At 38.2% G+C, this 24,154-nt stretch overlaps 1 protein-coding gene and 1 long non-coding RNA gene across 21 annotated transcripts in view; one reads left to right on the forward strand and one right to left on the reverse strand.

Annotated features, from left to right (window-relative positions):
• Positions 1-24,154, forward strand: part of ST7 (suppression of tumorigenicity 7) — a 280,933-nt gene that overhangs the window by 112,797 nt on the left and 143,982 nt on the right. The gene's annotated exons all lie outside the window — the stretch shown is intronic.
• On the reverse strand, positions 12,808-15,879 carry LOC129484922 (uncharacterized). Its single transcript, XR_008658564.1, has 3 exons — positions 15,792-15,879; positions 13,583-13,682; positions 12,808-12,893 (listed from the first exon to the last, which is right to left on the reverse strand). It is a non-coding gene; the product is annotated as an uncharacterized lncRNA (long non-coding RNA).

Below are 24,154 nucleotides of genomic sequence, written 5' to 3' on the forward strand. Positions count from 1 at the left end.
CAAAGAATAAGAGTCTATGGGTAATGGAGATCAAAATAGGCCTGAGAGCTACAGAATCAGTTGCAGAATCAGTTTTAACAGGAAATGTGGAGAAGGCAAGCAGAATATCAGGTAACTCATGACTGCAAAACCATAATTATAGAAACATTTCCCTTATACAGACCCTAGTGTTTAACTTCAGTGTTCATTGAAAGGGAACTGGTATGTAAGTGATGCTACATCCACATGACACAATCTTATCAAGTCATTACAATGAAAAATATGAAGACTAAATGCTTGACAAATATATTTAAGGTGTAATGTTAAATAGAATAGAACCCACAGTGTGATTTCAAGGATAATAAAATTGCATGAAAACTAATAGTCAATAAAGTAATTCTATTAAAATGATAGTTTGCAGGGATTTTTAAATAATTAAAATAATGTTTTTCATATATATCAATTTTTTTCTCAATCTTGTGATTACCATGAGATAAAATAATGTTTAATATAATATTGCCTGGCCATGTGTGATGACTCACACCTGTAATCCCAGCACTTTGGGAGGCCGAGGCGGATGGATCACCTGAGGTCAGGAGTTTGAGACCAGCCTGGCCAACATGGTGAAACCTGGTCTCTACTAAAAATACAAAAATTAGCTGGGTGTGGTGGCAGGCACCTGTAATCCCAGCTATTCAGGTTGCTGAGGCAGGACAATCGCTTGAACCTGGGAGGCGGAGGTTGCAGTGAGCTGAGATTGCGCCACTGCACTCCAGCCTGGGCGACAGAGTGAGACTCTGTCTCAAAAAAAAAAAAAAAAAAAAAAAACAAAATATAATATTGCCTTTCCCATAAATAAATGGGAAAGTAAATCCAATTCCTGCCCTTTTAAAGGCAATTAAAAGGAGTTTTAGGTCCTGCCATTTTAAAGACAATTAAATGGAGTTTTAGGTCCTGCCATTTTAAAGACAATTAAAAGGAGTTTTAGGTCTCTGAGATGTGTGGGCTGTAGGGAATCAGATTGCCCATTTGGCTTTTTTTCCTGCAGTCTTAACCACGAAATTGAGCTCTAAGGATTCCTACACTAAATGGGGAAGCAGGAAGAGCAAGTCTTAGAAGATTCAAGTACATTGGCTCACCCTTCTCACCGGCCAGCCTGCTTAAACTTATTTGAACCTCACTTTCTACACTTTTGGTTGGGGTGGGGGAGGGGTAATAGGAATAATTTATGATGCTTTTTACAAGTAATTTGATGCAAATTATTTATTATGTAAAATAATTAGATACCCAGAGAACATTTATGTAAATTATCTGAATCCCAGGCTCAGTGGTAAGAAAAACTTAGATGTAAATGTTCTACTTTTCAGAAGACCAGTCAAAGGGCCTGAATTTTATATCTGTAAAGGCACAAGGGTAGAATATAAATTGAATTAGTAATTAAAGGAAGGTCTGAATCCACAGACATAGCAAAGATGGAGGATTATGTATAAAAGGGTAATAGAGAGGGACACTGACATTAAAAGGAAATGTGTAGCCACTACTGTGCCAGAAAAAGAAAAGGAACAATATTTATATTGGTTGTCACTTGGAAAATTAGTATGTAGGACGAAGCTTAAGAATCTAAGCACATTTTCAGATTATATTTCTGGTTTGTCCTGATTCAAAAGGATAACTTGTGTGTGACTGATTTGATGGTATATGAGTCAGAAGCTCAGGCTGCCATAACAAAATTTCATGGACTGGGTGGCTCAACAGGAATTTCTTTCTCACAGTTATGAAGGTTGGGAAGTTCAAGGTCAAGATGCCAGCTGACTTGGTTCCCTGGTACAAGGTCTTTCTTTCTGGCTGGCAGAAGGCTACTTTCTTGCAGTGTCTTCACAGGGTGAGGGGGGAAAGGTGGGAGAGGGAGAGAGAGGAAGGCAGCAAGTCCTCAGGAGTCTCTTCTTATGAGGGCAGTAATCCCATCATGAGGGTCCCTTGGGCGGCTCTCTCATGACCTCATCTAATTCTAATTGCCTCCCAAAGGCCCCATCTCCAAATACCATCACACTAGGGGCTAAGGCTTCAACGTAAGAATTTTGGAGGAACAGAGTTCAGTCCATAATAGATGGTAATTTTGCCAACAGGTACCCTATCTTACACTTTTTCAGCCCCTAAGCAGGGAGTTCATTCTAATTGTAGCACATGTGCTTTCATGGAGATCGGAGTCAGTATTGTTTGATTAAAGGTGATAGCTTACTAATCTTTTACTCACTGTGATATGAAATTCAATCACACTTTCGTAGTAGTCTATGGAATTTATTTCAGTGAGCTGGTCTGTTAGAATGCTAAGTAGCAGTAGCAGTGCCATTCATGTGTTTGTTTTTTTCCCTTTTCCTTTTCTGGAACGTTATATTTAATACATGTTAAATTTTTCTAAGATAAAATAAATTTGTGAGGTCTCCTTAAAAGACATAATCATTAATACAATAGTTTATCATGGATAAGTTAAATTAAATGTAGATTCTTCATAGGAAAAAAGTGAATGTTTATGTTCATCTACTCTGTATGTCAAACATTGGATAGAAAAATGGTACATCCTGAGCTTGGCTAGCACTCCTGTGATCAACTCAGTTTATCTATTCTGGGCCAAAATAATGGGTTAGTTCTGCCATTTTAGTTAGAATTATTAGTGCCTTAATCCCCCTACATAGTCAGATACAGTGGAGCACATGATGCTGGAAACTTTCCTTTAGTTTTTTACATCTTTCAAGTAGAAGAAAAGAATGTTAAGAAATCCCTTGGTTTTGACCTTTGCAGATGCTCTCATTAATCGATAGTGATATTTTAAAGAATTGATTTTTTTTAAGCATACAGATATTGACCTATAGACAGAAAAATAATCAAAATCAAAGATAAAACTGGAAATAGAATCTTGTTTGCTTTTTTGTTTCTTTGCTTTTGTTTTTGTATTTCACTGTGTTCTTCTTTTGAGGTCCTAGACAAAATTAAATTAGAAATCTGGGTGATAAGACTTTTTAAATAATATGACTGATGATTTTATGTGAATTGTAAAATATAGTACCAATTCTTTTTTTTTGCTTTAAGCCCAGGACAAAGACTAAATGTTTTCACAATGATAAAGCTTTTGTTTCTGTTCGTTTTTGTTTCTTTCAATTGATAGGACATGGAGAAAGATTTTTGCATTTATGTTTGTATAAAGTATTTCAGGGCCAGGCACAGTGGCTCATGCCTATAATCCCAGCACTTTGGGAGGCTGAGATGGGCAGATTACTTGAGTCCAGGAGTTGAAGAAGAGCCTGGGCACTGTGGTGAAAGCCTATCTCTACAAAAAGTCCAAAAATTAGCTGGGTGTGGTGGCATGCACCTGTAGTCCCAGCTACCTGAGAGGCTGAAGTGGGAGGATCATCTGAGCCTGGGAGGGTGGGGCTGCAGTGAGCCGAGATTGTGCCACTGTACTCCAGCCTGGGCAACGTGGCAAGACCTGGTCTCAAAATAAAATAAAATAAAATAATTCCATCTGCTGCTTTCTTGGTTTTATATCTCTTCCTATAGAAGCATAGTTAACCTGCTTCTTTGAAGGAAGCTGAATTTTTAGAAACATACACTAACTTGGAAAATACCTTTGATACTACATCTTGGGGACGAAACTTAATACCAGTATGTGCCATTTATAGCAATTCCCGACAGGCATTACTTATACTAATGTGTATCAGTGTTCTTGTGTAAGATTTGAAGCACAATAATTTTCAGAACATTAAATTTCTATTTAGGGAAATAATTAGATTTTGTCATATTTCTTCAGTAATTAAATAATAGCTATGACAACATAATATAGCATTTATTTAAAGGCATTTTCTATTTTATTACCTTTGGTTTTTTTAATACGGCATTTTATTCAACAAGAAAAAACTGCTACCTTTTTCTATTGAAGATAAACATTAAAATTTATGGGACAATATACATGGGAAAAGTTTTTTTCTCTTACATTATCCTACTTAACATATTGTAAATAAACATATATTCTTTTGCTTTTCTTTTAGTTAATGCTTTCTTAGAAAAAATTTAATAAATGTGATGTAATTATTATAAAAAGTCAGAAAAACATTAATGAAATATCAAGGTAATTAAAAAACTACTTCCCTGTAGGCTTCTGTCAGGGGTTTCCAGCAAAGTCTCGAAAGCTTTTGCTTTTTTCACAACTGTTTAATTAACTTGAGAAAAGTCCCAAGTGTACCCTTATTACAAACATCCTTCAGAAAGTGGTGACTATAATGTGTATAGTGGTGTCTTCACCAGCAGCAGGACCAACATGTTGGAGTTTGCAGGTGAAATTTGACTGTAATTTATTTACTTCGGTCAAGTTTTAATGCTGTAATACAGATAATTTTGTCATGAACTTTGCCAAAATATCTCCTAAAATCAATTCTCTTATTTGTTGCTTCATAAAGCTGTTTTATAGCAAATGTACACTGTTCTTCTTCAGGTCTGTACATTCCCTGGTCTGGGCTTCTTTAAGGAAAAGCTTTCTCTTAAAATACTGTTTGCTTCCCAGAGATGTGTCTGTGGGAGAGGATTCACCTGCAAAAATTTTAAGAGTTTCCCAGCAAGTGCGTGCCATGAAACAGGAGTTGATGGATCCCCACACTGTTCTCTACAGGCCATCGTATATTGAAAAAGCTTAATTTATCCTCATTAAAACAAAACACACCTTGACATTAAAGGGGGAAAAATGACTAATCTCATTGTGTATATTGTTTTCCTTTGGGTGTATCTCTTAAACTGACTAACACTTAAAAGCACACTGCCTGCAACTCTGCAGTCACTTTCCCATATATTAAGACAGTTAAGTCTTAGAGTAACCTTTGAGGAATAGGTATTATTCTAACTATACTGATAAAGAACTGAGACTCAGTGAGGAAGCATTTGCCAAGATTCTATAGCAAGTTGGGAATAAAACTAGGAATTTGAGGGCTTTTTGGTTCAAGACTTTTTTTTTTTTTTTTTTTTTAGATGGAGTCTGGCTCTGTCGCCCAGGCTGGAGTGCAGTGGCGTGATCTCCGCTCACTGCAATCTCCACCTCCCGGGTTCACGCCATTCTCCCGCCTCAGCCTCCCGGGTAGCTGGGATTACAGGTGCCCACCACCATGCACGGCTAATTTTTTTGTATTTTTAGTAGAGACGGGGTTTCGCCTTGTTAGCGAGGATGGTCTCGATCTCTTGACCTCGTGATCTGCCTGCCTCGGCCTCCCAAAGTGCTGGGATTACAGGCGTGAGCCACCGCGCCCGGCCTGAAGTCTTTTATGATACACTTTATACCGGTTCACTCTTCCTTTTGTATTCTATCCAGTGCAGGCTGCATTTATAGAGCAGAATAGAAAGGAATTCTGCCTCAAGTCCTTGTTTTTTATTTCTGTGTGTCTGTCAAGGTTGTTAGAATCTCTGCGATAGCATAATTCAAGTCATCATTATATTTCCTTTAGAGCACAGCAGTGGCCTTCTGACTGTACTATGCTCCTCACCTCTCAGCAGCCAGTCATCTTTTTGAAATATAATTTAGATCATGCCATCCTTCTGTTCAAAAACCGTCAGTGATTTTCCATTGTACTTAGAATAAAATCCAAAGTACTTATTTTGGTCTTCAAGACCCAGCACGTTCTGGCTCCTGCTTACCTCTCCCTCACTTGCTCGGTATCATCTGACCATGGTTCCTGAAATACCTTAAACTCTTCCTTGCCTCAGGAACTTTGCACTTAAACTTTCCTTTGTCTGCAGGTCTTCAAGTTCCTTAAATTCTTTGACTCCCTCCAACTGATCCTTCAGATTTCAGCCCAAATGTCATTTCCTGAAGAAATACATTCTCCTACTTCCTAAACTAAGTCCTCTTGATTTATTCATGTTTTTTCTCTCTCCTGACATTTATAATTTGCCTTTGTACTCATTTAGAAATAACATTTAGCAAGTCCTTCCAGTGTGCCAATCATCTGCCTTTAAACCTTATTTATAGATGAGGAAGTAAAATACTTTCCCAGATTCCCACAAGTGTTGAACCAGGGTTTAAACCCAGGTTTCCTCCACAAAACCATAAACTCTGGGACATAGACCGTGTCTATGTATTATTATAGCTCCAGTGCCTGGTACTTAGTCGGCCCTCAACAAATAGATATTGAACAAATGAACCTGTAGCAATGACTTTTTTTTTTCTAAATAGCTTTATTGAAATATAATTCACATACAGCAATATCTGCCCTTTAAAAATGTGAGACTCAGCCAGCGTGGTGGCTCATGCCTGTAATCCCAGCACCTTGGGAGGCTGAGGCGGGCAGATCACGAGGTCAGGAGTTCGAGACCAGCCTGGCCAATATGGTGAAATCCCATCTCTACTAAAAAATACAAATATTAGCTGGGTGTGGTGGCGCGCACCTGTAGCCCCAGCTACTCGGGTGGCTGAGGCAGGAGAATCACTTGAACCCAGAAGGCAGAGGTTGCAGTGAGCCGGGATCATGCCACTGCACTCCAGCCTGGGCAACAGAGTGAGACTGACTCCGTCTCAAAAAAAAAAAAAAAAAAAGTGAGATTCAGTGGTTTTTAGTATGTTCACAGAGTTGTGCAACCATCATCACTATCTAATTTTAGAGTATTTTCATCGCCCCAGAAAGAAACTCTATACTCATTAGCAGTTACTTTCCACTTCCTCCCACCATTCTCTGGAAACCACTAATCTACTTTCTGTCTCTGTGGATTTGCTTAGTCTAGAAATTTTATATAAATGGAAGTATACAACATTTGGCCTTTTGTGAATGACTTCTTTCATTTAGCCTAATGTTTTCAAGGTCCATCCATTTTGTAACATGTATCAGTGCTCCGTTGCTATTACTATTATTTTATTATATGGATATACCATATTTTATTTATCCCTTCTTCACTTGGTGTACATTTGGGTTGTTTCTACTTTTTGGGCTTATGAACGATACTTCTCTGAACATTTTTATACAAGTTTTTGCATGGACATGTGTTTTCAATCCTCGTGAGCGTATACCTAGTAGTAGAATTGCTGGATAATGTGATAACTTTATCATTTACATTTTGAAGAACTGCCGAACTGTTTTCCAAAGTGGCACAATGACTAAGAAAACCAGAACTTGACAGCATTTAAAGCAGTAAAAGCAGATTTTATTCAGGACTGTTGCAGGAAGGGAAAAGAGACCCCAGTATAGAACTGAACTTGGTTCTGAGTACAAGGAAAAGTAGGAGTTTTATAGCCAGGGAGCAGGGTGGGTAGGTGTGTGTTAGTGGATTGAAAATTACTGAGAAGATAAAATGACCTAACAGGAGTCTGGCTGAATACGAGCCAGAGTGATTAGCTGTCTCCTGGGGGATGGTTGGGGTTGGGGAATTTGGTCAGATTTTGAGGGTGACCAGAAGGGTGGGAGATTGTGGCTAAAGATTTTTGCAATAATTGGACGATGCAAACATGGACACAAAGTTTAAAAGTTGAGACCTACTTGGGAAGAGGATTTTGAGGAGCCTGACTGAAGTTTGGTCAAAGACACATACAATCTTTGTCGTACCCAAAACAGACAATTCAGCTACAGTGCTTTGTCTCAACTTTATTAGCAAGGATGCTTCCCTTAAATTCTCTTAAATTCTACACAGTGACATTTCATTCTGCATCCAGTGGATATTTGTTGACATGGTGTTGGCTGAGCTGGGATATAACCTATGGAGAAATTTCATGAAGCTGGCAAAGCTCCTGTTATTTTCTATTTCATGCTTACATATTAGTGTTTTGTTAGGTTGTTTTGCTTTTTCTTTTTTCTTTTAGATGTACACGAAAAGATTTGGCAGGTCTGATAATTTAGGCCTCTGGAAACCTCAGTTATGCTATAAAGAGTAACATCATGTGTTATTGTAGGGTTCACAGTTTAGGATGCTTGGTCTTATTTTGGTAAATACTATTTGTATTATAAATGCACATGTCAAAAATAATGAATTATATATTTTTCTTCTTTTTTTTTTCTTTTTCACTATTCTTTCATTTTATAAGAAGCATTTCCTTTTTATGTCTTAGGGTAGGTAGTGGCTCCAATCTAGCACTAAGTTGTTTTTGTTACTATTATATTATTTCACTTACCAAAGTACAGAGTAATTTGTTAACAAATTAACTAGCAATGGCTAAGAATGATTTAAACTTTCTCACAAATTGTTTCATCCTACGTTTTTCTACTTTACCGCCACCTATCTGCAGTATGTTACACATCTTCAATTAATGCAAATTCAAAGTTATTTTTATAATTGAGCAGTGCTCCTGAAAATAATTGGCTGTCTTGGGGAGTTGGGAATCCAGAGTTGTTTCTTACTCTATTAGAAAAATGAAGTCCTCCTTTTAGTGACTAAAACAGAGCTTCCTAACCTTCGCCAAGGTTAACTGCATCCTTTTCTGTGCAGTGAGCAGCTGACGTGGTGTGCCAGCTCTCATTGTATAGGCTTTTATCACAGGAAGTAGATTCAAATGATTGTAATTGCTTGGGTTACATTAATATTCATGGCACATGCCTCTTACCTTACATGGCACTCATTCTCTGTGTATTTAATATGCCATTTTGCCTTTCATTTTGGCATGGGGAGCCATGATTTTAGAGGGTGTGAAACAGCGAGCAGCTGGGGAAAGAATGAATACCCAGAACCCAGTGCCAGGATTAACATACTGATGCAGATATTCTGAGAAGGGATCTTTTGAGGCAGGTTAAAAGGAAATGCCAAGTGGAACCAAAGCCGACCTTGCACTAGCACGTGATACTAGTCAAGGAGGTGCTTGGCTTCACTCTGCTGCATTTTGCTCTTGGATTGCCAGCTGCTTCAAGCCAGCTGCTTCAGCACAGCTAAAATGAAGGAAAGAATATTATCACTATATATTTTGTATTTGAAAATCTGCTGGTAATTTCAAAAGCTTAGAATGTTGACAGTAGCTTGTAGACGAAAATTTAAAACTTAATGATCAAAGTATCATATCCTTCCTCCCTTTGCAGAATTATTTTTAAAAGATTGTGGCTTGCCTGTTTGGACAATTTTCAGAAGACAGGGGAAATCATTTTTCACTTTTTATTATAATATGATTAGATATAACTGAATTTTAGTAAGTACATTGCAACAATGAATTTAAATGGGCATACAGTATAACTATTTTAAGTTTTCTGGATGTAGATTTTGCAGAAAGAAGAAGTAAATACTGGAATTTAAATGCCATTTTCCAATGGACATTCCAAATAGGAGCTTGATATGTAATTCAGTTTTTCCCCTCTGCTGTCAATTGTCCCATTACATCATAAACTTGATGTCTAGCAAGAGACAATATCACTCCTTTTTGTGCTCCTTTGGTTGATTATTAACTGGAAGATCCCCCTGACTTGTTACTTCTGTGGAGACTTTGGGTGCTCATCGAGAAACAAGTACTTAAGAGCTTTAGTAATTGATATGAACCCACCAGGTGCATGTAGAAGCACAGTTTGGTTTATGGGTTACCAGAGTGCCCCTGTTGAGCTTTGCCCCAGGTCCTACTGTATATTTGAGGCTCTTCCCTTCAGTTCAGTGCTTCTCAAAAGCCCTAGAGACAGAGATGGAAATGGATGCCCTTGGCAGCTGGACCACAGGCAAAAGCAGCTCACTGCTGAAACACTGTACCCTTGAAGTCCTTTTAAATTAGGTTAATTTTGCACTTTAGCCTGCAATATATCCATGATTACTTAATATAAAACAGTTAATTTTCTAATCATCAAATGAAATTGATGCTCTAGAAAGGCATGGCATGTTTAAATTGGGGCTTCTTGATGTTATATGTAGCTGCTTTGGAGAATCATGGACTTAGCATGGCTGTAGGGAAAATTATTTTAGTCCTTTCTTTGAAATGGACCTGATAGATACAAATAACTTTCAGGACATTTGGTGATGGAATTTGGTTAATAAGCAGCTTGTTTCAGCTTTCTACTCCAAGTGTTGTGAAAAGAGGCCAGACTTAAAGTCCAGTGAGTTCAAGACCTGGTTCACTGTTAACTTGTGATGTTGTACAGATTATTAACATCTTCAGGCCCATTTCTCATCTGTAAAATGAGACGATGAACCATAAAATATAAAGCACCATTTTCCAAATTATATTTTGTGAATGATTACTTGCAAAAGGTATTCTAAGGGTGGTTGTCAGGGAATGGGAGGAGGGGGAAATGGAGAGTTGTGATTTAAAGGGTATAAAGTTTCAGTTTTGCAAGATGAGAAAGTTCTGGCAATTGGTTGCACAACAATGTGAGCTTTTTTTTTTTTTTTTTTTTTGAGACAAGTCTTGCTCTATCGCCCAAGCTGGAGTGCAGTGGCGCGATCTCTGCTCACTGCAAGCTCCGCACTCACTGCAAGCTCCGCCTTCCGGGTTCACGCTATTCTCCTGCCTCAGCCTCCGGAGTAGCTGGGACTACAGGCGCCCACCACCACGCCCAGCTAATTTCTTTTTGTATTTTTAGTAGAGACGGGGTTTCACGGTGTTAGCCAGGAAGGTCTCGATCTCTGGACCTTGTGATCCACCCGCCTCGGCCTCCCAAAGTGCTGGGATTACAGGCGTGAGCCACCGCGCCCGGCCAATGTGAGCATGTTTAACAGTAGTAAATTGTACACTTAAAAATGATTAAGATGGTAAATTTTATGTTATGTGCATTTCACCACCATCTAAAAAACTATATTCCAGCCTGTAATCCCAGCACTTTGGGAGGCCAAGGCAGGCGGATCATGAGGTCAGGAGATCGAGACCATCTTGGTTAACACGGCGAAACCCCCTCTCTACTAAAAACACAAAAAATTAGCCGGGCGTGGTGGCGGGCGCCTGTAGTCCCAGCTACTCAGGAGGCTGAGGCAGGAGAATGGCATGAACCTGGGAGGCGGAGCTTGCAGTGAGTCGAGATCACGCCACTGGACTCCATCCAGCCTGGGCGACAGAGCGAGACTGCGTTTCAAAAAAAAAACAAAAACAAAAACAAAAAAACTTTATTTTAAAAGCTCTATCTTTAAATAAATATTAATTTGTATTACACCCTCCTGCTAGAGAATGACATTGCATTCAGCATATCCGAATGTCTTAGACATCCTGCACTTAAAAAAAAAAAAACTTTTAAACTTTAACCCAGTATTTCTCAAATTCCTTCTCCCAATTAATTTAACATCTCTTAATATTCTATGGAACTTATACTTGAAGGAGTCCCATTTGGGAAAAAGTTATCTGGGATCTTTCCAGCTCAAACATGTTTTTATTCTTCAAAGACACCATATGAAAATATGGGCTTTGCCAAAGTAAGATATTTGATAAATATTAATTCAGGCCTTCCGAACCTTTTCCATATCATGGCACGTATAGAAAGTAATATTTGTATGGCACACTGGGGTAAACTGACAAGGTGGCTTAGGGCTGAGGAGCGAGGTAATTCAGTTACACCCTTGGATAAAGATCTGTAACCAGGTGTTTAAAAAGTTATCACTGAGGAAGCTGCATGACATAGCTTGTTCTCCAGATGTCATTAGTTAGCATGTTTACACAGAGAAGCATTAGAGGCAGATCATACAAAACTCTATGCTATTTGGTTTGACTTGGCAGCAATTTATTTTCCACTTTAGAGAAACCAGAAACTCTTCTGATTACCTATGGCTGTGGATATTATTGGTCATTAGACCTAACTGGCAATCCCTCGTGGTATGAGAGTGAGGGATAAGAGGTTTCCAGGAGGATAATACTCTTCCACAGTCTATTTAATATACTCAAATGATGAATTCAACAGCCTCCTATTTTTAAAGCGAGAGCATATATCCTAATGTCATAAGCAGAATAATTCTCATTTAATGGGGGAAGTTTTTTTCAACCTCACATTTCCTAGAGGAACAAGTATTTGGTGTAGTAATAGGGATTGCATGTGGGAAGAAAAGGATATTTATAGTAATACATTCTTAAAAGAAATACAGCATAGATCAGCGAGTGAGATCAACATTTTTCACGCTTCAGGCCTTTTTCTGAAGTCAGCTTCAGCCCTTCCTCTCCACTCTATTCCTCAGCTGGTATCATTCTATAGTATCACATCTTCTGAATGGCTTACTTAAAGATTCTAGACTGATGGAAAAAACAAACAAACAAACAAGAAATTGATTAGATTTGACAACAACCTACATCATTGTTCAGTTAGTATTTTTATTCAGCTCACCTAGAAACTAAGCAGTCATGATCCACTTAGTAACAGATGTTTTGATTTCAGAAATGCCAGGTCTTCCCCAGATTATCTTTTGTACTTACTGTCATTTTCCCCTTAAAACAACTTTTTTTGGCCTTAGTCTTTACTGTCTTTTCTGAGAATCCTATTAGAGTTTAAGATTTAAAACTAGATGTAGAACTATATCCTTGCTTAGTGTCAGGGAGCCACTGTGAAATCCCATCGACAACCTATTCTGGGCTTTAGAGCCAGAAGTTTAATTACCACCTATTGAGCGAGTTTGATTTGTCACTTCTTGGGTTCTGGCCAGGCAGAGCTAATTCCTCCTAGCAGAGCAAGGCTGGTGGGCAGGAGCCAGAATTGAGAAAGTGATGCAGTCACTTCAGCCTGTCCAGCTTCAGGCGTGGATGAAGGGAGTTAAGTGTGCCAGATTAAGTCCAAAGTGGCACACAAGCATGAGGGGCAATGAAGGCACCTGGTAAACCACAGCAAGAGGGAATCTGCAACTAAGAAAGGGGGAGTGTGGTGACTAGCTAGGAGCAAGGGCTTGCAATTTTCAGAAGTCCAGGCAAGCTGTGCTGGCACCAGACAGGAAAGATTGAGGCTGCGCTTCAGTCAGAGGCTGGCTTCAGCCTTTGAAGAAGACTGACGGGGGATATTAAGCAGTTACTGGAATGAGACCTGTAAAAAAGGCAGAATAAAATCAGTAATAACAACTGAATAATAACAACTGAAGAAATCAATAGACTATTTAACCACATCTGTAGGCCTCTACACAATCTAATACTGTGGAGTATTAAATGAATGAGATAGATTTAGAAATAAAAAACCATTCATGGTATATTAAGGAAAATTCAAATCATAGTATATTACATAATATGTTAGTGAAGGGAACTTTGGGACATGGTAGTGTAGAACTCTGTTCAGATGAACGATACAAACACCTTAGGCATACTTTATAGGGACAGATATACTTCGTTTGCCTTTTGTTTTCATCCATCTATCCTGAGGAAGTTCCACAATTATTGAATAATAACTGCCTAAAGGGGCAACATGTCTCTGATACTCCTGAAAAGAGGCAGCTTGTTGTGGAGGGCAGTGTGAGTGGTTAGGGGCACAAACTTTGGGTCCCAACTACCCGGGTTTAAATCTTGCTTCTACTACCGACTACTCGTATGATTCTGATTAAGTCCTTAACTTCTCTATACCTGTTACCCCATCTGTAAAAGGGGGACAGTAGTAGTACATACCTGAGAGAGTAGTTATGAGAATTGAGTAATAATAATATTTTAAAAATCTGTGGAAAAGTATCTGGCCTATAATTAGCCCTATAAATGTTTGTTAAGCAAATATACAAATAAAATACATACTTTCCCAGCTTCCAGGAATCAACTTAGACTTTTCTTTTCATGTCACGTGGATATTGTTCTCGTGGAATATTGAACATTTCTTAAAGTATTGTTTTAAGCACTGTGGAAAAAATAATAGTTAAAATTGTTAGCAGATCATGGAATTGGATTTTTGACCTCAATCCTTTTGAAATTAAGAAAAAAATTACACTAGGCACTTTAAACTGGCCGTTCTATATGTTTGTGCTCTAGCAATATAGAAACTAGATATTGTTATATGATTTCCTAGATACAATTAATCTAGGCTGGGCATGGTAGCTCACCTGTAATCCCAGCACTTTGGGAGGCCAAGGCGGGTGGATCACTTGAGGCCAGGAGTTCGAGACCAGCCTGGCCAACATGGTGAAAACCTTGTCTCTACTAAAAATACAAAAATTAGCCAGGTGTGGTGGTGCACACTTGTACTCCCACCTACTTGGGAGGTTGCGGCAGGCGAATCACTTGAACCCAGGAGGTGGAGGTTGCGGTGAGCTGAGATTGTGCCACTGCACTCCAGCATGGGCAATAGAGTGAGACCCTGTCTCAAAAACAAAAAACAAAAACAAGCTACTATCTTGTTTAGATAGCAGATCTTTTCCCCCTCATAGAGAGTGCTTTGGCAGTTAGGAAAAGTAAATCACACCGAAACTGTTTATGGCGACCCCCCTCACCCCACACACTGTGAGCTAGTTAGACAGAAGATAATGCAATTTACGAGTATCTGTGGGTGGCCAGGCCTGATTAGTACATGTAAAAGAAAAGTCGTTAGATACACTGACTTCAAATAATGAGGCAGAGTAATAGGATTTGTTTTAATAAGATTTTGAGAGATTAAACCTCCTAAATCTTTGTAGTTCTGTCAGGTAAAGTTAAGGAAACCAGCACTCCACAACATAAACAATGGTGTTCTATTTAGAACCCCTGCAAAATTAGATGGGATTGGCTTCTCCTAAGACACTCAGTTGTAGTTAGTTGACAGGTTTGTTTGCCAGTAAGTACTGGTGCAATGATGAATAGTGCCCTTTTTGTAGTTGTACTCTTTCTGGTACAGATATATAATCTCACAGAATAATTTCAAATTAATTAGTATTGCAGCTGAACTATGTGACGCTATCACAGTTTGGATGCTATCACAATTAGTGGGTGAATTTAGTAGTTTTGGGTGCTGTTCATTCTTTCTAGCTTAAATCCAAGTAACTGAATATTTAAACTTTCTTTTGTTGATACAGGTGATACCAGTGGTATGCTAATATGGTGAGGATAATTTTTATTCCTTCCTAAGGATTTTTGTGAAGAATAAAGATGAAAATAATTACTCTAAAACATACTGCAAATCTATTAAAATATATGTAATGGCCAGTATCCTTAATGTTACTTAAGTTCATAAGCACTCATAGTTCAAAGGTTTACTTTTTCTTATTTTGAATATATATTATATGCCATTGAACTCAACATAGTGACAATTTTTACTGTGTTTCAAGGTAGAAGTTGTACCTACAGAAATAAAGGAGTGAAGGTAGATAGAGAAGGATTAGAATGGGAGGTAGAGCTAGGTAATGTAGTGGCTACACGTTTCTTTGCTCCCAAATTAAGATATTTGGACTAATTGGAAGACTAAGAAGTTCAGCCTCTCAGCACAGCCCATTGTTTCCCTGCCATCCACTGCTCTGGATGTCAGGAAGAAGTGAGAGAAGGAAAGATGTGTTTCTTTGCTCTCCTCCACATTGTACTTTTTCCTGCTCTCAGGCCTGTCTGTGTGAGGCCTGAACCAGTGTGAAAAAAGAGAGCTGGAGAAGAGCATACATCCTCTCATCTCCCTGCCTTTAGAGTTTTCTAGAACAGTTGCTTCATAAATTGCAAGGGATTCCCATAACTCAATAATTTATCCTGATCTTTCTTAAAAATGAGAGAATTTCAAGATATCTCATTTTGAAACCAGCCCAATTGCCCCATAGACTGTTCTTTTTGATAATCATAGAAATTGACCCTTCTGGCATTAAAAAGGTTGAAACTTATATTTGATTTCTCTTGAGTTCCTTCCTCAGGAAACACTTTTAGGCCTCTCACACAAAGTACCAAAGAACTGAAACCAGATCCTTGCACCATATGCCAAGAGATCCCCTCATTCACCATGTTTGCTGCTTTGCCCCTCCCAACTTCCTGGTTTCTTACACATTGTTACATTGCTTACCTGCTATATAAACTCCTGGTTTTAGTCAGTCAGGGAGATGGATTTGAGACTGAGCTCCCATCTCCTCAGCTATAGCACCTGATTAAAGCCTTCTTCCTTGGCAATGCTTGCCACCTTAGTGATTGGCTTTCTGTGTGGCGAGCAGCAGGACTTACACCAAACCTCTGGTGTTTCAGTAACCATTTAAAAAATAGATTATAAAACAAAGGTGGTACAGAAAGTATCTTGATAAATCTATGGTGAAACTGAAAGTAGATTTTTCATTTCCAGATTATCAATTTGGGATTTAGCTGATCAGGATACCAATTTACAAATTAGCCAATCCAGTATATGTGTATGTATACACATACACCCAAAACTTCTAGTATTTCTTACTAGTGAGGCAGGATATTTCCTTGACCCCTTTGTGGGACTCGCAACAGGTGCCTTGTTTACTCAGCCTACTGCTCTCAACTCCTTATGGGAGGGAGTGTGCGAGCAAACAAGGTGGGAACTGGAGTGCATGAGCACTGGAGTCAGCTGGCCACTTGGGCACTGGCAGGATCAAACTCCACTCAGACCCACTGCGTTCCACACCTTGTGGGAGGGAGCACCCAGGTGAGTGGGTAAAGGAGCTGGAGTGAGCACTTTTGGGCACTGGCAGGAGCGAACTCTGTGCAGGCCTTGCGGCAGCATCCAGGCAGGATCCCTGCAACTCCTGAAGCCCCAGGAGGCATGTTACAGTGCCCTTTTAGCTCTGCCATCCATGTATGGCTTAAGTGTTAACAGCTCAGAGGGCCCTCCACCCTTTCACACGAGGTGGCTGTCCTCTGCCAGTGAGGGCAAAGGGCCAGTGTGACAGTCTTTTGTATCTGCACTCATGGCTCCTGAGCTCTTGTCCAGCACCCAGGAGAAACAAGTTTACACAAACGAATTGGATGGTAAATGTGGGGAATTTTTCTCGATGATGAAAGTGGCTCTCAGTGGAAAGTGGAGCTGAAAAGGGGACAGGGGGCTACATAATCTTCCCCTCCAGTCTGGCTGTCTCCAGCCAGGTTCTTTTTTGAAGTTACGTTGTCAAGCTGTGTCTCTGAAGTCAAGCCACTTCTCCGATGTCCAGCTATAGTCTCTGATGTCCAGAGGCTTCTCCTTTCTCTGCTGGCTGAGTCTGGGGTTTTTATAGGCACAGGATGCGGGGTGGGGCAGACCATGGGCAGTTTAGGAAAAGGGAACATTTGAGTGGGAAAACAGGGATATAAGTTCTCACTTTGGGCCTTGGTTTCAGGTTTTTCAGCTGGAGGGCAGGGCTTTGCCATGGACCTGCCCTTTTCTGCCTAGAATTTATCTGCCTCCTGTCCCCATCATCAGGAATTCTCAGTGATTTATAAATATTGTCTTATTATTTTCTGTAACATCACTTAGAGGAAGGTAGAAGTATAAAATATACATCTATGACAGGGTGTGGCTAGCATACAAATTTATTGAAGATTCTAAAGGACTGTCCTCAAACCAGAGAAAGAGTCACATTTAGGAATCCAGTAACTCTGCTTTTATGCTACTGCAGACATTGTGTTAAATAGGTGTTATAATGCAAGCCATAATAGCTCCAGATGAGAATTTCATTGAGTTTAACCATTTAGAATGAATAATATGTTGTAGTAGTAATAATAGTTATTATAGGCTGCATGTAGATTTGCCTCATTTTAAGCAAACCTGAAAAAAATACCTATGTTATCAAATTTTTGGATTTTTGCCAATGTAATCAGTGTGGGTTTGAGTTCTGTTGTGAAAGAGGTATTGATTTCTTTCCTTCTTTTTTTTTTTTTTTTGAGACAGGGTCTTGCTCTGTCCCCCAGGCTGGAATGCGATATTGATTGCTAAGAACTCTACTTATTAGTGAGATTAGCCCTTTGTGATATGAGTTGCAAAAGGTTTTGGATTCTTCACTTAAGTGCTATGCTGGAGTTGTCATTAGAGATTTGTCATTTGTCTTAGAGGTGAAAAGAGCCTTATAGTTCAAATCTCTCAATCTATAGATAAGAAAAATTGACCCAGTGACATTAAGCTATTAGCCCAAGAGAGAACAAATCTGATCCCTAAATCTTTTCTAGGAAACAGGGTTCCATGTGGCTAGAAGGGACTGAAGGACAGGGAGAAGAACTCATAGTTGCAGCCATGTTCATGTAGTAGTTTTATACAACTGGCATCAAATCCAAAGCATAGCTTGTAACTCCTTGATGTTGAGAAGGTGCAGCTGGGCATTTTAACAGTTTAACAGTAGAATAGAAAAGCAAAGGATTTCAAAAACTATAATTATGTTTTTACAACTTTAGTTTTAGGAGCATTGCTATAGTTGCTAATTAATCCATATATCTGGTGAAACAGATTAATAGCATGTATTTGGTTATAATATAAGCATTGTGAATCCAAGTTAACATGTTACTTTCATTCTTTCTAATGTAATTATTATGCTATTATCAATTTGTTACCATGCAGTAATCATGCAGTTTTAAGTAACTGCTTAAAACCCAGAGTGAGGCATAGAAATTTATGTCGAACTGGACGGTGCTGAATGTCAGCTACATGGTAGCAAGACAGATGCTTTGCATCAGGGTCATTTCTACTATTATAAAGCTTGAAAAAGGATAGAACAAAAAGAGTCATGGTTGTATGGATGTCTTTATGGGTGATAAAGTTTGAATTAGCATATGTAGGACATTCGAGTACAATTAATAACCACTCTGTTAGTTAACTGGTTGGGGTGAATTCTCTTTTAGTGTTTCATTTACCTTATAAGTAGCTGTAACTCAGCAATTAAGTCATGACACCAGCCCACTGTGACACTGGAGGATGGAGGATAGTGCTTGGGTGGGGGAGCATAGTGCTTGGGTGCATTCTGCTCATATTAAGTCAGAGTTGTTGGCTTCCTAAGTGCCTCTCATTCTCTTTTAGGTTCTTGAATAAATCTATGTGTTATTCATATATAGTCATAAATGCACTGAAACAAATGCCGTCTGCCCCATGAATCTGCAGGTTCCACATCTGCAGATTCATTCAGTCAATGGCGTATTGAAAATAATATTCTGAAAAAAATGCATGGTTATGTCTGTACTAAACATGTACAGCATTTTTTACTCATTATTCCCTAAACAATAGAGTAAAACAACTATTTATGTAGCATTTATATTTTATTAGGTATTATGAGTAATCTAGATATGGTTTAAAGTATGCAGAAGGATGTGCATAAGTTATATGCAAATACTATGACATTTTATGTAACGGACTTGAGCGTCCTCTGCTTTTGGGGTCCACAGGGTGAGGGGATTCCTAGAGCCAGTCTTCCATGGGTACTGAGGGACAACTATAATTTCATGCAGGATTTTGTGATTGTAGCAAACAGTAAAAATTGTTTCATGTTCATGTACTATCTTTCTAAAACTAGAATTCAGATTACATATATACATATAAATACTTTTTCTCATTGGTTCTTTTAGAAAAACTTTTTAAGTTAGGAGGATTTTGTTCTTGATGTTATTGCTGCTATTATTCTGTCAACTTATTCTTAAATAACTTGTTTTAACTAAAATAAAACTGAAATATTTTTTGAAAATTCCCCTAAATTCCTGCTTTGGAAAATAGCCTGTATTGATTGTTTTTAAAGCTATATATGCTTTTATTTGTTACCAAAATAAAACAAGTGTGTTTAAAAATATTTAAGACTAGAGAGAATGGAAAAAGTGTGTAAAATAAAAGTTCCATGTACTTCTATCCTCCAAAGAGAACTACTTAATGGATTCTAGTTTTATGTCATGCTTTAGAAACCTTTTCTCCCGCTGATTAACATACACCACTAGTACATAGAGTAGAAAATTTCAAGTCTGTAGTGAAGAAAAGAAATCACTTACAGTCTATCATTTGGAGGTGAGCACTATTGGAATATTTGTCCTTCCATTTTTCAGTGATACATGTGTTACAGAAATGGTCCTTATGTTTATGTACCTATACAGATAGCTAATGTATAATGTATACACTTTAAACAAAAGATGTCAAACTACACACACTTATATAATTTGCTTTCTAAACTAAAATGGAGTGATCACTTTCCTGTCATTTATAACTTGATTTTTAATGGCTGCATACTATTCTATCATATAGATAGTTAATATTTAACCATTTTTCTTGTTGTATATTTAGTTTTTAGTTTTTTTGGCTTTTGCAAATAATATATTTATAGATATATTTTTGCTGAATATCCTTGAAGATAAATATTTTTACATACCTATTATTATCTCCTTAGCCTAAATTCCCACATGTGTAGTGATTTTTAAAGAACAATAAACATATGCTCAATTCACATGTACGAACTTATGGGATTGACGAGTGGATGAGAAGGAACCCATCAGATTTTTAGAATGACTTTAGCAAGTAAATTTGAAGATTCCAAATTTCAGGCTTTTAATTTAAATAGATAATAGCCTTAAACATTCTGCATTTAGGTACTTAAATATTTTGGTTGAATATATATTAATAATCACCATATTTGTGCAGAGGAAGCCTATTGTGCACATTTTAATACCACCCTTATTTATGTCATTGCATTTTCTATCCACTGATTGTTTGGAACTGTGTTTATCATACCAAAATCCAAAGTGAAAAACATGGTCAAACACAGGTGTCGTGGGATACACAGAAACAAGCAAAACTAGATTTTCTTGGAGAAAAAGGATATGATGACTTCCCAGGATGCTTTAAATTTCTTTCTTGTTTTTAGCTGACCTCACTCTAGGAAGAGAAAATAAATTATATTAGTTATTTTATTTCCAAATAAAAGCAAAAGAATTATAACTTGAAAATATAAAAGGGTTTACCTCAAATGTTGATTAAAACAATAGTTATATGACTAGAATAAAATTTTGACTTTAAAATGTAGAAACTGTAATAGCTACTGTTTAGTGAGCTCACAGTAGGTACCTAACATGGCCCTACGAGCTTCTTCTCATTCTTACTAATCTTTTTTAAGGTCAGGATAATAATATATGCATGGCAGGTCTGAATGCTTCAATTTTAAATGCTTGTCAAATTATTCATCTTTTTGATGTTTTAGATCCAGGAAACCTTTGGATGCCTCCCCACAATTTATTAAATTTTTTCAATGTGTTAATCATTTCCTTTACAATTTTTATAGAAATTATTTTAAGTGTGATTTGGCACGACCTGTATCAGAAATTTTAATCATTTCATTCATCTTTTTACTACCATAGTTTATCTGAGACATAATGATTTTTATGACTTCAGTGACACCTGAAATGAAACCAGTACTCTAAAGTAGTTTTTGTTTAACGTGATTTTATTCTTTTAGAATTTATGTTTTGCCAGAGTGAAATGAGGAATTCAGATGTAATAGGGAGTGACTGTACAGTAATGAGTTTCATTTCTAGCTAGCTATTTTTATCCAAGGAATTGGTATTCTCTAAAATGACAATTGTAAAAGATGACTAAAATTATTTTTGAAACATTTTTAGACTTGATATACCAGGGTTCCACTAGAGAAACAGAATCAGTAGGCTACACACACATACACTGAGACAGACAGACAGAAATAGAGAGACAGAGAGAGAGGCAATGAGTTGGCTTCCAGGATTTTGGGGGCTGGCTAGGCAAGTCTGAAATGGGTAGGGTGGGCCATTAATCAGGAAGGGCAGGCTGGAACTCTTGTGTCTAAGCTGAAGTGGCTGTCTGCAGGTCCAATTTCTTTATCAGAGAAGCCTCAGCTCTGCTGTTAAGGCCTTCAAATGGCTTGAACCAGGCCCACCCAGATTATCTAGGATAATCTTGAAGTCAATGGATTGTGTATTTTAGTCACATCTACAAAATAACCTTCACAGCAATACTTAGTGTTTGATTTAATAGCTAGGGGCAGTAGTCTACCCAAGTTGACACACAAAATCTCACCATCACACTTGATAACTGAACCAGTTCAATGCTCATATAGAAACACCCACTTCATTAATAGGTAGTTATAATTTATCCATGATAAAAACCAGATATACCCAATTTGACTACTTAATGCTGGTACTAGCTTGGGCTATACACAGTTTGCATGTTACTAAAAGTAAAAATCTACCCTTGAAATACTAATACTTACCAGAGTTGAGAATATTGAAAAGGAGGTATGCTAGGCTATATTTAGGATTTTTATAAAGTTTTGAGGAATGGCAGCATTATTGGGATACTGATTGACTTCCCAAATGATGTAAGGGGACAAACAGTCATTTAAACTTTTGCTTCTTAAGTGGGGCTCATAACTCCCCTGAAATATATTCTTATTTTCTTCCGCCATTAGAAGGACTCTCGTAGAAAATACCAGAGAAGCATTGCTTTTATTTAAGGTAAACGAGGGGTCAGCAAACTCTTTTCTGTAAAGAGCCAGATAGTAAATATTTTCAGCTTTGCAGGCTGTACAGTTTGTTACACTATTTAACTCAGCTGTTGTAGCATGAAAGCAGTCATAGACAATACATAAACTAACAAGCACGGCTGTGTTTATAAAATGTATTTACTAACACAGGCAGTGGGCTGGATTTTGCCTGCAGGCTGCATTTTCCCTATCCCTGATGTAGACAGGTCTGGTGTGTTGGTTTAAATAGTCGCTCTGTTTGTAATACCATACATATCTAGTGACAGGATGTATTTCAGCACAGTTTAGGAACTGGTCAACTATTGAACACCTTCCATTTTTCTGCTTTTTTATCTTATTTTATTTTATGTTGAGATGGAGTTTTGCTCTTGTCGCTCAGGCTGGAGTGCAATGGCACGATCTTGGCTCACTGCAGCCTCCACCTCCCAGTTTCAAGCGATTCTCTTGCTTCAGTTTCCAGAGTAGCTAGGATTACAGGCACCCACAACCACACCCGGCTAATTTATATATACATATACACATATGTGTGTATATATATATATATATATTTTTTTTTTTTTTTTTTTTTTTTTTTTTTTGAGACGGAGTTTTGGTCTTGTCATCAAGGCTGGAGTGCAGTGGCACAATCTTGGCTCACTGCAACCTCCGCCTCTCTGGTTCAAGTGATTCTCCTGCCTCAGCCTCCCGAGTAGTTGGGATTACAGGAGTCTGCCACCACGCCCGGCTAATTTTTTTGTATTTTTAGTAGGTATGGGGTTTCACCATGTTGGCCAGGCTGGTCTCAAAACTCCTGACCTCTGGTAATCCGCCCACCTCAGACTCCTAAACTGCTGGGATTACAGCCAGGAGCCACCACGCCTAGCCACATTTCTCTGCTATTTTAATAAGAACATGGAATAGAATAAGTATAGGAATGGGGTAGTGTTCAATCTATTAGGGGATTAAAGCTATTATATATAAAATTAGCACACAATATAGAGTTATGATATATATTTTATATATGATTTTATAACATGACTTATTAAATATATGTAATGAAGCATATTCTCTCAATTCTCAAGAAAGAAAAAAAAAGTAAGCATTCATGTTTGTTTTGTGGCTCAGCACAGAAGCTAGGCCAGGTGCAGAGATTTCCTTGTGAGCATATGGAGGCAGCACTGTAAGGCAAGCTGGTGGTTGCCAATTTCCTGGCTTTGGTTCCGCCTCCCATCTCCTCCTTATTAACAAACGACAATCATCAGAGAAAGAGGAAGCTGAAGAATTATATGAGCATATATGTAGAGGACATAGGCATTTGGTAGAATATCATAGACATCCAAATACTTGAGTTTGAGATTCTAAATTCAGTAGCAAAAATGCTACTTTTTACTCTGACACTATGTAGTCAATTATAGTTCAGGCACAGGCTAAGAAACCAGCAGATTTTCCAATTCCTAGAAGAATGGCCTAGGGAATAGCACTTACCATCTTTAGGTATTAGTTTCTTCATCTGTTTTAGTCATGCCTTGTGTCAGTGATCTTTAAGCTGGAGCAGATCAATTCCCATGTGTTAGAAAGATGACTCAGGTGGCAGTGTAGAGTTTGGGTTAGATTGAGTGCTGAGAGATGGCATCTAGGAGACAGGTTGGGGGGATATGATCATCCAGGTAAGAGAAAGGAAGATTGGACCACTGAGGGCGGCACAGATGGAAAGAAATTATCTGACTGGAAACACCTGTCAACACATGCTTGGGTACAGGCTTTATGTGAACCCAGGGTGAGTAATGCTGTGGGATCCTTCCAGTGTAAGAAGCCCTTAGAACAATGGTTAGGGACTCAGGCTTCAGCACCAGTTGTACCTGAATTCATATCCTGGGTCTGTCACTGTCTACCTGCGTGACTTTGGACAAGTGACTTAAGTGATTTAATTTTCACTTTCTTATCTCTAGATACGAGCAGGATAATAACACAAAGTTGTGAAAATTTA

The sequence above is a fragment of the Symphalangus syndactylus genome, chromosome 6 (genome assembly GCF_028878055.3).
Source record: "Symphalangus syndactylus isolate Jambi chromosome 6, NHGRI_mSymSyn1-v2.1_pri, whole genome shotgun sequence".
NCBI classification, from domain to species: Eukaryota; Metazoa; Chordata; class Mammalia; order Primates; family Hylobatidae; genus Symphalangus; species Symphalangus syndactylus.